Source organism: Rousettus aegyptiacus, unplaced genomic scaffold (genome assembly GCF_014176215.1).
Source record: "Rousettus aegyptiacus isolate mRouAeg1 unplaced genomic scaffold, mRouAeg1.p scaffold_m13_p_12, whole genome shotgun sequence".
Lineage (NCBI taxonomy): Eukaryota > Metazoa > Chordata > Mammalia > Chiroptera > Pteropodidae > Rousettus > Rousettus aegyptiacus.
Genome location: NW_023416287.1, coordinates 13,672,863 through 13,691,547, shown reverse-complemented (window position 1 = coordinate 13,691,547; position 18,685 = coordinate 13,672,863). Strand labels below are relative to the sequence as shown.

The 18,685-nt window shown below is 41.2% G+C and overlaps 1 protein-coding gene and 1 pseudogene across 5 annotated transcripts in view; both read right to left on the bottom strand.

The window, feature by feature from the left end:
* Positions 1-18,685, bottom strand: part of ZHX3 (zinc fingers and homeoboxes 3) — a 123,189-nt gene that overhangs the window by 81,862 nt on the left and 22,642 nt on the right. The window lies entirely within an intron of this gene.
* On the bottom strand, positions 17,795-17,915 carry LOC118610625 (annotated as a pseudogene).

Sequence of the window (18,685 nt, the reverse complement as noted above, 5' to 3'; positions counted from 1 at the left end):
CTAGCACTTAGTGATGCTCAAGAAATATTTATCTCATCCTTTTTTCTCACCTTCCGCTACACACACACACACACACACACACACACACACACACACACACACACACTTCTGCCCTCTTTGAAATCCCATGATTCTTATGTCCGATATCTTCTTATTGCTCCTCCAGATGCACTCTCCATCCTTCTCTACCTTGCTCTCTGCCCCAGCAAGCTGACCTTTATAGGTCACATCAATAGGCCCCATGCTTTTGACTTCTGTGTTTGTCTAATTCTGAATCCCAGAAAGAGATTAGAGGAAGGATATGAGGTGGGGGGTGAGGAGAGTGGTGAGGTTAAGGAATTCATTCCACTTGGGTGGCTGTATCCCTCAACCAAAACCTACTGCTCCTCTCCAGCTGGTCCCTTTGAAAGGACACTCCTTTCTGGCTTCTGGTAACTACTTCATCCACCTGTCTAACTGGAGCTCAAGGTGGTATTAGCCTCACTATTACCGTAACTCCAGGTTCTTGCTCTGTCTCCCGTGATTTCCCCTACAGCCTGCCCACGCTGCTTTAAGTAAACTCTCCGGGAATTACACTAAATTGAGAGCACCAACTTTTCCAGTTGGGACTCTGACAAAACCCCATCTATAGCATCCCAGAATCATTTATACCTTGAAGCACAGGGGAAATGGGCAATTCTAAAGCTCATCCCAGGCTACAATTTACACATATTCATGACCGGGTGATTCTGAAATATCAGACTTGAAAGACTAGCCTGTGTCCCCCGCCCCCCAATAGGTCTGAAGTAGTAGAGCCACTCTCCTCAGCCCACAGGCGAATTGACATCAATTCCTAAACCCTTGGGGAGAAGTTCTAGGCAGTTCCATATTTCAATTCCTCAGTCTAGGCTCAGTTAACAAGCCCTAGTTTTATCCCAATAATAGTGTCTAACTCACCAATCTCTTAGGGGCTGGGAGAAGGGGAAACAGCAGCCTCCCCAAGTGTGCCACTGTTTCAGGTGTGGAGTTGGGAGTTAGGGCAGAAGAACGGACTCCCCAACACCAACAGTTCTATTTTAACCACCTCTGAAAGAGTGGGGAAAGGAATGAGGAATAACCAACTTCCCCCTACCCTCACACCTTTCTCTCCCTCCTAATTCCCAAGAAACGAGGACACTGAGGCCCACAGAGGGTAAGTGTGTGAGGCAGAGCCAGAACTGAATTACAGGTACCTGGCTACCAGTGCAACGTCAACTACAACAGACATACTCTCTCCCAATTGGTCTGTGCTAGCCAGTTGCCCAAAAGCAAATCAAAGGTTTAGTCCTTAGACTACCGTGACGGCATTAGACTTTTACTGATTTAAGATGAACTTATGGGGCATAAAGTGGCCCTAGCCGTCCCAAGACTAAAGAACTCATAGGGGTTTCATCTCGTTTCACTGAGTCTGGAAACACAGAACCAGAGACCTCAGTTCTACTGTCAGCACCCACCATGTGAAGAGTCCTCTCCTAGACGCCCTGGCGAGTTGCAAAAACTCATCCAATTCTTGTTTTTAAAATTTACGTTTTACGTAAAAAGACTGGAGAGCTAAATAAGAGACACAAGAAAAGGAAGCTGTACACAGGGCTTAACCCGGGAGTTAACAGAAGCCGTATAGTGGTGTATTAAGAGCTCCAGGCCTGGGTCACGCTGCCACATGTGAAACATGGGGTGAGTCCCAACCTTCCGAAGCCTCAGCTTCTTCATGGTTCAGCTGAGGTCAGTAGCAGTATGTACTATTAATAACGTCATTATTAAGAAGGGTCGTTGTGAATATTGAACTAAATGGTATGTGTAATGGTCCTCGACGCAGCGGTGGGCATACTAGGAGGGCTCTTATATCAGACCCAGTGGAAGTTGCTTAAGTCTCCTCTAGCAAGAAATCAAAGTCTATGGCCTTACTGGCATTCCACCTGCATCCAGGACGTAAAAGCTTGTGCTTTCTTTTAGGGAGAAGTATATTACGATATTATCGAATGTGGCAAAATGCTTTACTGTTAAGTAAGACCACTGAGATAAAAATATTCCATTAAATAGACATTTTAGAACCTCCACTCAGAGGTAAGTTCAGCAAGCAACTGAGCCACCAGAAAAAAGTTAACAAAATCTTGAGATCATCTATTAGGATCACGAGACATAGAATAAAAAAGGTTACATGTGAGAAGGACTGGGGATGAAAGAGAAGATGATAGCTGTCTTCAAGTACTTGAAAGGATGTATATGTTGTAAATGGTGGGAAAGACTTACTTAGTAAATCCGAAGGGTCAGAGGTCACAAGACACAGAGTGTAGCTTCCTGCGAGGAAGAATGTTCTCAGGCTAACAAAGAGGTCCCCCGCATAAGAAGGGGAGTTGGCATCTCACCAGTGGGCATACTGGAAGACCCAATGTCATTTCCTTTCTGAGAGTCCACAATCCCAATGTCTCATCGGATACCAGAAATAAACATAAATGGAATCAATAGAGTGCTGCTCATATGTGCAAGCATTTCTACCCTAGTAACACTAAACCCTTGAAAGAGTAATAAGGGGGCTCACATTTAGTCCACTGTTGTACACCCTTAGGCAGTCTTATTTCATTTGAGAGATGTCTATAGCTAAAAATAAATAACAACCCCATAGTGTTTTTTCTTTAAGAACAATCAGCCCAACACTACTTCAAAAAGGCACAAGTACAACAAAACAAACAAAAAGGCATAAGTACAACTTGCAGAATTCCTTTAATTAACGAAACTAAGAGTTTCGTTTAGTCAAAAGCATCTTTGCTTTTTGCTCTGGTAGGCTCAGAAAACTAAATACTGAGGGGGAAAAAACGAGAAAGATTCTAAAAATCAAACCACTGGGAAAAAAGTGATTCCACATTTTATTTTCTTTGTTCCACCTGCCAAAAAAGATAAAGTGGGTTTGGAACTGAGAGAAAGACAAAAATGAAGAATTTAAAAGAGTAAAAAAAGACATTTGAAAGAGAACCATGAGAGTTTACTGACACTCACTACTCAGAATCTTACGAAAATTCCAGAGGTGTGACTCGTGTACCTAAGCGTATACTGCACTGTCTCTACCCAGCTCGTTTTCATTCACACAATGAGCTGGTGGGCAGGAGGGAAGGCTATAAAGGCAGAGGCTCGTCTTTCACTCAGCCTGTTCGCTGCCTCTGAGGGCTATCATGATTCAGCCCATGACAATGTTGGTGTTCATCACCAAGGAAGCAATTTTAATGTCAAAACCAGAATTGTGGAATCACAAGACACAAGGGACATGTAACACATCTGGGAGTGAGAGGGAGTGGAGAACCAAATTATCAGGCAAGGAAGGTCTTTAGAAGCTCTTCTGAAGCAATTCATATTTTTAAATTCTCAGATTTTTTCCCTTTCAGAATATGGAGACAATTACTAATTCTTTTGAGTTAAATTAATTCCTTCTGTTCACAGAAGATATTACAGCAGTATTCTAAGCCCTCGGACTCAGTAAGAAATGAATGTTCTACAAAAGGACATACAATCAGGTGTAGATACTTTCATTATAAAGAGTAGCTTTCACCTGAACTAGAGAAAGCAATCTTTGTCCTAGATCACAGGGTATTTCACTGTAATCCTATCCTTCAAGTACTATTAGACTAGGGAGACAAATAAGTAAGCAGGGTGCTAAGTGCTATCATATCCACTTTATGCTCCAGGAAAAATGGAAAAGGAGGAGAAGCAGCGCCTAACCCAGCCTCAGGGATCAAGGAAGGCTTCCTGGAGGAGGGGGCACCTGAGACGAAGCTGGAAAGGCAAGTACGCATTGCCTTATGAAGTGGGGAGGGCTCTTTCTATTCAGAGAGGCACAGAGAAAACCCAGGAGGAACAAGGTCAGAAGCCTGGGGAATGCTATCATTTCAGGGCTGGCCTGAGGACTTGGGGACTACAAAGGGGCCACAGGATAAGGAAGCAGAGACACGGACAGCTAAGAAGAAGAGCATTTCAAGGCTCATGGTACAACTGGATGCCAGTCAAGCCAGGCGAGGGTCAAAGACCTAGACTTGGTTAACCATAAAGGGCCTTGGGTGCCCTTTGCCCGAGACATTTCAGGGAAGTAGTGGTGACAGAGGCCAGAGCACAGAGGGTTGAGTTGAGGTGGTGAGGAATCAGAGACTATGGATAAGGCTACTTGCAGAAAGCTTGGCTGAGGACAGAGAATGAGCTAACAAGAAATACAGGATCAAATTTTCTTTGCTAGCCCGAAGCTCCCTGCTCTGAGCTCCAGACTCCCTTCTCTTAAATTCCTCCTTTTGCTTCATCCACTACATTTAGTGTCCACTGTGGCCTCCCCTCCACCCACTCTCCATACCAGCCAGAGTGGTCTTTTTAAATTATAAATGAGACCATCTTACCCCCACTCAAAATGTGCAACGGTTTCCCCTGCCCTTAGAATAGCACCTTAACTCTTTGCGCCTTGGCCTGTACGTTCTCGTGTGATCTGGGCCCTGCTTCCCTCCCCAGTACTTTCTCATGCATCTCTCCCTCCTGCCCATCATAGACCAACCTGGTCTTCTTCCAGCCCCCCAATGCTTTGAGCACATTTCTGCCTTAGCATCTTTGCTCAGGCTGCTCCCTCTGCCTGGAATGCTCCTCTTGCCACCCCTCCTCCTACTGAAGCCACCGCAGAGGTCCTCCTCCACCCCGTGCTCAGGGGTTCACCTCAAAACAACTCCAGAGTCCAGGTTTTACAGCTCTCCAGGCGAGGTATTTCTTGGCTCTCACGACCTGGGGTTTTGAGAGCAAAAGTCTCAAGACCTAGCTCTTTTCTCTGCTGCCTATTAGTAATGGCTTTTGTCAAGGCACCACCTCATCAACTTTCTCATTTTGAAAAAGAAACTGTCTGCCTCCCCAGCTGTTAGTGTAAACCCTGGTTCTCACCCACCTGTCTCCCCTGACCAGAGCTTCGCTCCCACACTTGTAACATTTGCCTTTACCAGGAACCAGCCCTAGGCCCCTGAGCCCTTCCCAGGTTCTGTCCATCAAGGCAGGAGGGGCGGTCTCGCCGTTCTGTCCTGGGGCTGCAGAGGTCCTGCCTCACTCTTCTCAGAGTCCCCTCCGCCATTCCGTGCACACTAACACTGAAACACCACAAACACGTCTGCCATCCAGGGAGGGCCTCCTCTCAACCATCACTTCTGAGGCCTTGGTCACCAGCTGCCATCCTAGGCCTGGGGCATAAAAGCCTCCCTCCCAGACATTCCTCCACTCTCTCTCTTCCTACACCTTGCTGGGGGACATTGACACCCAGGGCAACCTTGGAAACCACAGTTCGAAGATGGCAAAGCCTCCATCAGTCTGGGCCCCCATAAGCCCCACTGCTGATTGGATTTGAAACAAGCATGAAATCTCTACCGAGATGTCAGAAAGGTTTATCCGTTATAGAAGTTAGCGTTTCTCTACGTAACGCGGGCTGAATTTAGATCGTTAGAGAGAAAGGAGAGGACTCCAGTGGTAAAGAAGAAAGCCGACACGAAAGCCTGGCGTCAGGATGACATGCGGCTGGACAACACCAGCTCCATTTATATACTACTTATCCTCTCCAAATGATCCTAGAACGTATTTTCTCATCCGACACAGCCGTCGTTATCATCATTCTGTCATTACTGTTGTTATAACTAACAGTTTACAATTGAAGAAGTGAGACTTAGAGAAGTTAAGGTCTTTCCAAGGTCCCATAGCTAGAAAATGGAAGAGCCAAGACAGGACCACAGCACTCCTGACTCATAGGCCAATGGCATTTTCACTGCAACACCCAGTCTCTCAAAGCCACTCTAGTGCTACAGCAGAGATACTCTTGGGTGAAGTACAAGGGTGCTGGAATGAAACCAAAAAGATAGGCAGTTTGGCAGAATTGGTTAAAGGCTGATCGTGGAGGACTTTATAAACGTCAACTGTGGAGTATAACTTTTATTCAATAGACAATGGGGAACAATAATCAGTTCCACTTTCAAGCCTCACAGTAGTAATTTTATACTTTCAACTCTGTCTTCAAAGACATAACTGATCCATTTCCCCTTGGCTATCAGTTGGTGCCAAAGGTTCACTTCACAAAGAAAACAGAAGCTTTTATGAAGGCAAAACTTCCGCCCCCTATCTTTTATAGACATATCTATATCCCCAAATAGCCTTCTTCTTCCCATACCAAGTGAAAGAGGCACCCCCTCTCTGGCAATGCTACAGACCATCCCCTGTGCTAGCCCCTCCATCCATGGAGACCTTGATCAGTCATTGTCCTTTCTCTCGCTTGAATCTCTGCCTTCTTCCTTTCTTCTAGCTCCATCTCCTCAGTCTCTGAACACGCTAGAGTTCCTTTCATCCTAAAATCATCTCTTTCTCAGGAAGCCCACAGCCCCTCCTTATTCTCATACTTTAGAGCTGAGCTCCTTTAAGAAACAGCAGCAGCAAACACACATCTCCACTTCATCATCCTGGATTCTCTATTCCACCCTGTGTAATGTATCATGACACTAAAATGAACAACTCTAATAATACCAGCTAGCGGCTAAATTCAATGGACATATAGTAACATTTCCTTCAAACTTCTTAGGCCTGCAATCAATCCTTTTTGAAATTCTCCCCTGCCCTGATTTCCATGACCCCACTCTCCTGAGCCTCCTGTCTACTCCTACTTGGTTTCCCTTACTGGCCTATCTTCCTCCACCTCCACCCTAAATGTCGATGCTTCTTGGGGTTCCATCTTGATACCTTCTCTCACATCTATACTCTGTTTGAAATCATCCACAAACATAGCTTCAACTGACAGCTACACACTGGTCACTTGAAAACATATATCCACAGTCCAGACCAGTCTTGTGAGCTCTCCACACTCTGGCTACGTTTGCCTACCAACATCTCCATGCCGGTTCAATGGGCATCTCAAACTCAACATGGCTAAAACCACACTAAGCATCTTGCTTACCACACTTATTCCTCCTCTTTCTAGATGGATAATGAGAACATTTGTTGAGTACTGTATCAGTCTGAGTTCTCAAGAGAAATATATGTGTGTATGTGTGTGTGTGTGTGTATGTGCATGTATGTACATACATATGTATAAATACAAATTAAGAGACTTATTTTAAGGATCTAGCTCACACAATGGGGGACTGACGAGTCCGAAATCTGTACGGAAGGCCAGCAGGCTGGAAACTCAGGGAAGAATACCGCAGACTTGGGCTCAACCCTCACTCAGACGGGTACTCGAATCAGGGTCTGGCCCTCTCACCTCTACATCTTCAGCTATTATCTTGGCTAATGGCCAACCAGGTGTAAAGTGAAATACTAGTAAATGAAAATGAGACAAAAGGATATTGAAGGCACTAAATCGGGATGAAGAATCATAAAAATCATAAAACTTAAACAAGGGCTGTGCTATAAATCAAGACACTCTGTGGGATTTGTTTATCAGAATTACCTGACCATTATACCTATGACTGAATGAGGACCATCATGCAGACAGAAGCAGATCCATTCCAATACTTTATTTGAATATCTCAACAACCCTGTAAAGTTGGCATAGAAAATAAAAGGTCACATTTTATAATTGAGGTTCAGAAAGACTAAGAATCTTGACCAGGTTGCTAGAAAAAATATCTACAATGAAAGCTCTTAGTTTCTCAGTGAGAGAGACAATAAAAACAACAGAAGGCCAGAACCAAAACGGAACCATGAAATTCAAAGCTCCTTCTGTACCTAAATCTGCAAAAACTAAAGATATCTTCTACTATTTACAAAGGATACTTTTAACTTTATTACAATGATTTGGATCGATTTTTTCTTACTGCACTATAATTCCATGGTATACATATGATTATTAGCATTATCACATATCCATTGTTGTAGTAATAAATTTCTGAATATATAGTAAATATCTAGAAGCACTCTTTTTTGAAACAACGCCAGTGTGTATTAAATCTACAGTTCTTTAGGGATAACTAAGTAACCTATATTAACCCCAGGCACCAAAAAATAGCTAGCTTTCTTATTTACTAATCAACATTACAATTAGTGAAACAGTAATAATATTTAGTCCAAATATTGTATTTGGTGATTCTCTGAAGCTACATGGCATTTTCTGAAGCCAGGGAATACTGGAAACTCTCCAGTAGCCATTCTTATTAAACAAGGCCGGGGCTGATTACCCTCACCTATATTTGCATAGATAATAACTTGACTTTTTCAAAGTTTTTTTAATTATGAAGTGCCATTTAAGTATTATAACACCATTACAAACCGTTTGTAAAGGTGTTGTATTCCAGTTGTCACAAAATAGAGGTAAATGCTTAAGGTCATGTAATCGATAAAAGGTAAAAGAAAAACTAGACACCATGCCCCCCACCCCCGGCCTATAGTTATTCTGTAAATCTTTCTTGGCTTCCTGGCCATGGAGCCACCAGACTGTAAGTGGCATGAGACCAGAGAGAGACCATATCTGACTTGCTTCCCTCTGGTGTCTGGTATCATACCTGACACACTGTAGGCACACATTAGGTGCATTATTGGTGAGCAACTGAATTCATCTTCTCAGAGCTGCTTTAGTCTCCTGCATGGTAAACATGGGCATATAGCATTGCCAGATATCTTGGCTTTTAAAATACTATTGGCATTACCAGGAATAAACAAAAAGAGAAATGCTATCTTTCAAAACTATATGTGTTGATTCCCAAGGATATTGGAATTCTGAGCCAGGGCCTCATTTCAGCACAAAAGGTAGCAAACATAATGTTTTTCAGCTTCCTGGAAAATTAAGTGTTGTTTTGATGGACATGTGAAAGATTGAAAATAGACCCTTAACCTGGGAAAGGAATATCTATCTACAAGGTCTCAGGCATAACTATCGCCATTCACAAGGCTGGCACAGTGGTGCAGCTGTCGCTAACCTATCATAGCAGGAAACAGGATTCCTAAAGGAGCAAGGGTTCACCCAGAGGGACACAGGTCAGTGAGAGAGAATCCACTCAGTGGCAGTGAGATATAGCTTTGAGGCTGAACAAGCCCAAAAACAAGGCACAGAGAGGCTTGAGGCAGGAAGAGAAACTCTGGGCCCAGCTTCACAGTCTTCCTGTAAAACCCTCTTGCTCAGCTAGAGAAAGGGAAAAGAATAAGAAAGAGCTGGACTCCTTCAGTTTATTATGGCCCAGCCCACAGGGCTCTCCTACTTTCATTCCCAATGATCCCTGAGAAAGATACTCAGAAATGAGAGGCCTCCTGAGTGACAGACTTTTTCTTTCCTATCAAGACCTCACCAACATCACTTAGAGCTCCATTTCCCTCCAATTCCTAAATCATATACCCAAATGTATACCTTCCATTATCATTCTGATTTTCTTTTCACAACCACAGCAATATATTTCCAATCCTTTTGGGATTTGAGACATCCACTATGATCCCAAGATTATTTTTAAACACTTCCATAAAAACCCTTCTCGACCATACATTCCTTACACTTCAAATGTTAATTACAGAGACAAGTTATCCAAATAATTGAGGAATGAGGCATTCTGGATGAGTGAGTCATTTAGATAACTGAAAGCTAATTCATTAAGCACCAAAAATATTTTTGTAGTCTTGCTAACATAAATGATGCCTTAGTAAACACAGTGAATATCAAATATAATCATTCAAAATTCTACCAACCTTCATGATCCAGTCTAATTACAAATACTCCCTGAAAGTATCCTCTAATCCTCTCTTGCCACTTCCACCCAGCACCAGAAAAAACCCTCTCCTTTGTCTGTGATACTACATTTTGATTATACCTCCTTCGCGGCACATAACGTGGTCTGTTTGAGGTTAAAGATTTAAACGTACCTTGTCTAACTTTTAAAAAATAAGTTCCTTGAGACTAGGGACCTTCTTTTTTAACCCCGGGGGGCCTGTTCACAGCAGGCCTATTCACAAGAAACACTTCACAAACAAAATACTTCTAGTGATCCAAACACTATAAAGATCACCCTAATACAGTAGAGCCTTCAAGGGTTCCGGAGCTCTGTAGGGCAGAAAAGTGTGGCATTAGAGAACATGTTACTATCATTACAATACTCATTGGTTCAGTATATCTGAGTTTTAAAAAAAAAAAGTCTTTATAACAGTGAAAAATACTCTGAATTTTTATTTTTTCTAAAATAGAGTTACTTTAAAAAAATCTCAACTTGCAAACAAAGTTCTGGTTGAGCTGGCATTGCTAAATTTCCATTGCCACATTTTCTAGGTCTCAGATACGCATTCAAGTGGCTTCCTGAAGTTCACCAGGGAGATGAGACAGGGCGTGGAAGGATGTGGTAAGTGACAGGAATATAACTGAGATGCTGTGCCAGTTTGAAAGCTAGGTTTCTCAGGACCAGGAGTGCTCAGAGGAAATAAGAAATGGAACACATGATAGAGCAAATCAAGTTTTAGGCTACAGTCCATAGCAACCACTTCTAGCAGGCTGACACATTCTTTTCCCAAAGTTTTAGTGTTTGGGTGTGACAAACTGGGTGGTAAGTATAGTTCAAGGATTCTAAACACTGCAACTCAAACTCAAAACTTCCTTACTAGCAATAGGGGTTCTAAGTTGTCAGCCAAGAATGGCCAACTCTCAAGTTCCCTCCTCAGCTGCTATTCTTTTGCAGGATTCCTCTTTTGTCATGAAAAAGAACAGAATTTTCACAGTGAAAACAGGGAGAATGGGATGGTAGGGCTACTGGTATCATGGTATTAAGTATCTAATCACATACACAGCCCCTTGCAGATAATAACTACTCGTCTTTGACTTATCATTGATTAAAAGCTTTGCATTTTTTTAATGAAGAAAATCACAGTTTATTTGAAAATCCATAGTTACAATAGGGCATGTTAACATATTTTCTCAAGAAATGAAAAATGATATTTGTTGGCATACGAGAGCTTAGAAAACAGCTAATATTTTTATGAAACACCTACAGAAGTATTCATTTGACCAAAAAAAAAAAATCCCACATACTTTTAATCATGATCAAATGTAACTGAAAACATACTGAGGGATTACATTCAACTACAAGTTACAGGGAACCCCTACAGTCTTTCTGACAGGAGGAAGGACTAGGTCAAGGCAACCCTGCACATGCAGCAGAGAAACAAACGCCCTTTGTAAATGTCATGATGAACCAGGAAAGCACACTCACTAGCACTGTTAAGTGCATAAGGTGTTTCCTGTACAAATTAGACCTTACATGGATATAATCTAAAGAGGGGAAGCAGATGTAAGCATAAAAGTCTGAATCAGTTTCCTGGTGGGCAAAAGAGGGCTTACAAAAAATTCCAGACTGATGGATCTTTGATGTGGATCTTGTGAAGAAATCAGTACAAAGCAACACTTCTCAGAAAATACGTATCAGATAGTTGGTGGTAGTTTTGAGGACAGTCTTGATCGGAAGGTCAAAGAATCCAGATTATGGGTTGAAAGATTGTGTTATTATAGCTACCAGATTGTGAATATGGCTCCAAATACTGACTAACACGTTCTTTGTTTTTGCCTTCTAAACCTCATGCCAGTGTGGATATTAATGAATTCTAACATGGAACCATGAAGAAGGTAGATTTTGGATAATCAGGTTTCTCCAACTCTAGATTTTGTTACCCTCATCTTAAATCAAAATCTAGTCACCAAATACCAGTCAGAGGAAAGATAAAAAGCAAAAAGCGAAAAATAATAATTTACATAAAATATATTCTTTCATAAGTTTGCCATACATAAAATTTACAACTATTAGTATAGAAGATAGAAAAAGGTTACCATACTTACTCCAAAGAAAGAGCTTTATCAGAGGGAAAGGCAGAATGTACATATCGGACTAGGTATATAAAAGACTGCCACGAGATCACTAGGGAAATCCAAATACCAAACTGTCCTTTTTCAATGGCCCCTTAACACAGAACAAATAAAAAATTATAAAAAAATATTTAACCTAACTATATCAAAAGACACTTCAATTCACCAATAGATCTAACAGGCTTCAAAATGTAGAAAGAATATTAAACATTTTATGGAAAAAGCACTACCTATTAATCTTATGTACTATTACTGAAAAACAACTCTTGGAATTATCTCACATGAATATTCACTTCTGAAAGTAATTAGCAGATATCCACAGTCCACTGATAACTATAAACAGAGGTTCAATAAACACAGTATATTTACAAGAACTTTTTCATGTTGAAAGTTTTCTGGCACATTATACATGGATTAATTTCTATCAGGCTTTCTCATGTTACTTACACTTCTATTTTTTTCCATGGGAGTCTTCAGATGTAATGGTGTAGGCCACTTTAAATCTTTCCCTTGCTGTTTACATTTAGGAGTTTGTATCCAGTGAGTCCTTTCTTGTGTTCAAAAGGAACTGGGATCACTGAAGCTTTTCCCAAACTCTGCAGTTTTATATAGTTTCTCTCCAGTGGGCATTGTCACATGTCTTCAAAAGGTTGTGTAATAAATGAAGGCTTTTCCACATTCCTTATATTCATAAGGTTTCTCTCCGACATGAGTTCTTACATGAGTTGTAAGGAACTGGGATCTCTGCAGGCTTTACCACATTGTTTACATTCAAATAGTTTCTCTCCAGAGAGATTTCTTTCATGTTTTTGAAGATAACTGAATGCTTCACTACATTTTTTACATATATAGTTTCTCTCCAGTATGAATTGTTTTGTGTTTTTAAGAAACTGCGATCTCTGTAGGCTTTACCACACTGCTTACGTTAATAGAGGTTCTCTCCAGTGTGAGTTCTTTTGTGTCTTTGTAAGGTACTGTAATATCTGTAGGTTATCCTACATTCCTCATATCCACAGAGTTCTATCCAGAGGGATTTCTTTCGTGTGTTTGAAAACTATGTTAACATGAAGGCTTTCCCACACTCCTTATATTCATAGGGCTTCTCTCCAAAGAAACTCCTTTCATGACTTCAAAATTTTTGATAACATGTGAAGGCTTTTCCATACTCTTTGCATGCATGGGGCTTCCCTCCAGTGTGAATTCTTTCATGTGTTTGAAAACCTAGATGAGAACTGAAAGTTTTACCACATTGTTTAGATTTATAGGGTTTTTTCACCCCTGCGAGTCCTTTGGTGTGTTTGTAAGGCACTGTATTATATGTAGGCTTTACCAAATTGTCTACATACATAAGGTTTCTCTGCAATGAGTTCTTCCATGTATTCGAAGAGAACTAAAACTGAAGGCTTTACTACATTTTTTATAGTCATAGGGTTTCTCTCCTATGTGAGTCCTTTCATGTTTTTAAAGTTGAAGAACTAAAGGTTTTCCCATATTCCTTATAAGTTTTCTCTCCACTGGGTTTTTTTTTTTCATATTTTTCACAACACTGGCGGTAACTGAAGGCTCTTCCACATACATTTATATGGATTCTCTCATAATTTTGATATTCATATGGCTTGTGTCCAGTTTGATGTGTGATGTGGGTTTGATATATTATGGGGTGAATGATGCATAAAGATTTCTCCACACCCACTGTATTCCCATGGAAGAGTTTTCTTGTTCAGATTGAGCTCTGGAATAAGGCTGAAGTTTTCTTCACATTGACTCCCCTCTTTCCCATCACACATTCCCTCCACTACATGACTTTATTTGTAGGTTTCCTAGGTCTCCGAGTCCTTCCTATGCAGATAAAAATGGGAGAGAAGCTGTGACACAGCCACAAGGGTCATGAAGAGCAGGCGACATATGATCCTGAGCTCAGCTGGAGAGAGGAGTAAATGGTTTTTCTAATCTTCAGAGACAGAATTGTGTCATGGAAGTTAATTTTATGGATAACTGAAGCACCAAAACATGCAAGCTGATGATGGAAAACTTTCTAAACTTCATCACTTCCTTCCCAGCCTTTCTGAACTAACCAAACCATAATTCAACCTATTCCTGTTGAATAGGATAACAATTACAATTACTGGATTCAGACACCAACTGCTATCCTTTGAATTATTTTGTACAGCATTTCTGCTTCTGTCATGACGAGCTGTCTCTTCTTGCTTTTGTCTGTGTTTTTGCCTCTAATGGAGGGTCCCTTAATTCAGAGCTTCTGATATCAGATAGATCTGGAAAGGCAATCTCTTTAGGGTCATGGACAAAGGCTCATTCCTACCAGTCTCACCTTCAACCTAGCCAGGTGACATCCAGACCCCATGTTCTTATCCCCTACAGCTTCATTTCCCAAACATGCTTAATTATAAAGAATTATGTGTATGTGTGTGTATGTGTGTGTGTGGGGGGGGGGGGCGGGTGATGGCTGTTAAAATATGTATTCTCAGTCCCCTCTCCTAGAAATCTAATTCTGTGGGCCTGAAATGGAACCCAGGGACCTGTATTTTTAACACACCCCTAGATGACTTCATGACCAAGCTTAATCAATGCTATATGCCATCAGTGCTGCAAGGGGATCAGGATTTCTTCAGAAGAATAAAGAACAAAGGCCAAGGCCCACACCTTCCAGACAGACCTTGCAAACAGTAAAGCTTCCAGGTCACTGCTCTTCCACTGCCCTCAGGCAAAATCCCCTAATCTTCTGAGGCTCCTGAAGGCTGGCCATAACATCTCTTCTCATTGTTGGTACTTCATTCATTGAAGACCTGGCACACCTTCCTTCTCTTTACCCCAAATATCCTGCTATCCTTCTGTTGGCTTCTCTGACTATGTGGATGACCAAAATAACTCTCCAGTCTCTGTTACTTGACCTCCTTGACTTCACTCATCTTCCCTTAGTTCATTCAGTTCAGCCATTCAGGAAGCAAAACTCGGGAGCCCATCATGTCCTGTAATTAATTGCTCCAACTCTGAAATCTTCCACTCACATGTCTCTCCCTAACCACATTCTCCTATTACACCATCTTCCAGTACACCCATTCCCTGACTTCATCAACATATTTGGTCCTTTTCCCCTCCCTATCCAGACTAGACACCTTTACCTGCCATGTAAATCACTCCCAGGCCAATACCCTCAGGTCCTCTGCTCCGCTGTCCTTCTGCCACTCACCCCTTGCAAATCCCGACCCTGGATCGATTGAACCATAAGACTTCTTCACTCCTAAAACCAGACACTTGAATGCTACTGGTGTCAATCTATGGTCTCCTACCTCGACAGAGCCCTACATACTGCCTGGAGATCAGATGTTCCCCCAAGGTGACTCTTCTTTTTCCTGACCTCAACTGTAGGTCAAATCTCCTTGTTCTTCCTATGTGCTCTTCCCGCTTTTACCAGACAACCTCACCCTCTATTTCACAGAGATGACAGAAGCCACTGTCACTTGCTTATAAGCCATCCTACTAGAAAATGCACTGTGCCCAGATATTCCATCAGGGGTCTGTAAAGCCCACTGCACGTGTACTAGGTCTACTGTTTGCTTGGTTATTTGAAATAAGCTCCCTGGTGATAATCACTACCGAAGTAAGCAGTAATGGTGGTGAGTACCTTCCTGGTAAGAAGCATAAGAATAACCAGCCTCTCAAAAATGGCCTCTCAAAATCTCTCTCTACATTGAGAATCTCTCTTAAGATGGGAAGTTTAAAAAGAAATGAAGCTGTCTTACCTACAAGTATTTAACAAGTACAAATCCAAACATAAAGTTGCCATACATCAATAGAATAATTATAAGTCACAAACTAATCAGTTAATTCCCTGATAATTCTTATAAATTCAAAAACAGAGTCTGTGAAACAATACTGTTAGGATCTGTCTTTCACTCTTACCCAAACTCTAATTGTTGATGGGTCTACAAGTCTTTCCCTGAGGGCTCTTTCCCCCTCATAATAATAATACCTAACACCGATTGTTTTTTGTATATAATTATGCTCCTCACAATAATCCTGTGAGATAAGAACTATTATTTTTCTCAAACAAACTCAGACATGTTAAGTAATTTGTTCAAGAGCTTAAGCTGGAAAGTGGCAAAGGTAAAATTGAAACATAGAACCTGAACAAAAACTAATTTATGTGCTTTGGCATAGTGGTTGTTATCAGAAACATCCCAGGAAATGCAACATCCTAACCCGAGCATTCTAATTTTTTCATACTCCAATATACACTTACGAACACAAACATGAGGACTCGTCAAATATTATTATTGCATATTTCACAGTCATTCATTCCTACATTCACATCAGAAGGTAGTTATGAGTAGTCAGATGCAAATTTTAGCTCCGCCACTTCTTTAGCTGTGTAACTTTAAAAATTACTCAAATTCTCTAAGCTAAATTTTCTCAACTAAAAATAGAAATGATAATATAATAACCATCGACACCTTAGTTAAGGGTTCTCCCAGATATTTAGAGATAATGCATGAACAATTTAGCAACGAACCTGGTACAAAGTAAGTCTCAAAAAAAAGTTAGGTGTTATAATCATTATTATCCAAAATGTATCAAGGCCCTGCACCAACTGGATTCTAGGCAGAGCACTGTGTACCAAGACTGTGCCATAAGCAGGACAAGGCTGTCCCTGCCCTCACAGATCCTGTAGTCTGTTTAGCGGAGTGGACAATAAATCAAAAGACAAACAAATACTTGAAATTTTGGTGAAACACTAGCAGGAAATGCATATGCACTGAGAGAGGGGACAACGAGGGGAAAGCTACTGTAGAAAGGGTGATCGGGGAAGGCCCTCTGAGGAGGGAAGTTTGAGCTGAGGCAAGAAGTTTGAGAAGGAACTTTCTGTGAGAACAATTGGGGGTGGGGGGAGTGCCAGGGAGAGGGAAGGGTCAAGGGTCTCCACAGAGGAGAAGAACTTGGCATATCTGAAGGACTGATAGTGTTCCAGCCTGACAGAAACATGGTGAGTAAGGAGCAGAGGCTGAAGAGGGAGGTAGAGGCTGGACTCTCAGAGTAAGAGTGTAGATGTGGGGCTAAGTGCAGTGGAAAGTCACTAGGCAGAGGGGTGACGTGATCTGGTTTAAATTTTTGGTTGTGTTACTCTAGCTGCAGTGGGAAAAATGGGTTGGAAGAATGAAAGAGTGGAAGCTGGTAGACCAGCTAACAAGTAGGGTCAGTGATCCAGCTGAGAGAGGATGGTGGCTGGATTAGGAGAGTGGAGGGAATGGAGGATTTTCGGTATTCTGGAGGCTAGGCCACCATGCCACACTGATGGATTGGATGTGTGCTGAGCAATCAGGAAGAATTGAAGATTCTTGCAGGTGTCTGGCCTGAACAAGGAGTGGATAGTAATGATAATCAGACAGGGAAGGCTGGAGAAGATGAGAGGGAGAAGTCAGGAATAAGGAATTTGTAAATTTAAGAGGAAGACCGAGAAATCAATTTTGGACATGTGATGTTTGAGGTCACTGTGAGGCAGCAAGCAGAGATAACAGGAATGAGGTAGCAAGTCTGGAACCAGAGAAATGTCAGGGCAATAGGTGTGACTGAGGGAGTCATCTGCATCTAGAGGGTATTAAAGTCGTGGGATTAGATAAGATCATTTAGGGAGAAAGGAGGTAATTGAGTGAGAAAAGATAATAAGAAATCAGGTAATTTAAAACTGAATATGGTAATGAGCCCATAAATAAAACACACAGAACTGCCCCAAATATGTGCTCATTAACTGCCTGCAGAAAAATTAAAAATAAATTTTTAACACATTCCCTTTAAACCTTTTAAAGAATAAAACTTCATTCAGGATTTTTTTCCCCACATTCTTGTAGCGTAAGAATTTTTTTTTTTTATTTTTTAGGCAAGGCAACCCTTGGTTGACCTCAGATTGCAGGACTTTGTCAGCTTACAAATACAATCCCTTATTTTTTAAGCCTACAGCACCTGGTCTTCCTAGGTGGTCTCCCATCCAAATGCTAACCAGGCCCAACCCTGCTTAGCTTCCAAGATCAGCTGGGATCGGGCTTTTCAGGGTAGCATCATAGCCATAGACATGCATAAGAAACGTTTTGAAGGTTTCTGTTTGGATTGTGTTCAGAGGGATTCTTTTTCTTAAGAGCAAAAGGACTTTTTTCAAAAGCTCACTAAAGTTAAAAGTAGCCTATTTGAAATTCAAGGCTTTAAAAAGCTTACTCTCACACTCTCTGTAAACATTCTACCTTAAGATACAATTTTTCCCATTCTTATGATAAAAATGCAATTATATGTTTACCACAGATGTCATTTCATCCTGAAAGATGAAACTAGTACTTTCAACAGTTCATCACATGAGAGATGTAAAATGCTCAAGAGATCAAAGATTTTAAAATGTTAAAAAACAAAAACAAAACACTTAAGCATACCTGCTAGGCCACCCAAAAACTGATAAGCAAGGAGATGAAAAGGATAGAATTGCCAGAAAAATAAGTAAACACAACGGCTACTCCTCAAATGAAAACACATTAAAGCTGTAATTATATCTCTGGGTATCTGTTGACACAAAAAACTCACTATGCTCTTGAGGCTTATGCTATCACTAAGAACTACCAAATTGAAATCACAGCTATAAACATTAACTGGGATACTTTATACATTTCAAAGTCTTCCAATGTGACACAAAGGATAATGCATGAGAAGGAAAGTCAGTACCATTTGCTAAAATTGTTTCTTCCCTCAATTGTGAAGTTAAATCAAGACTAATTCTTTTTACAATCATGACTCACTTTGTAAAATTCTTCTTCTCAGATATGTAAAGGAGTGGACTATCCTGACTTTTAAGGAGTT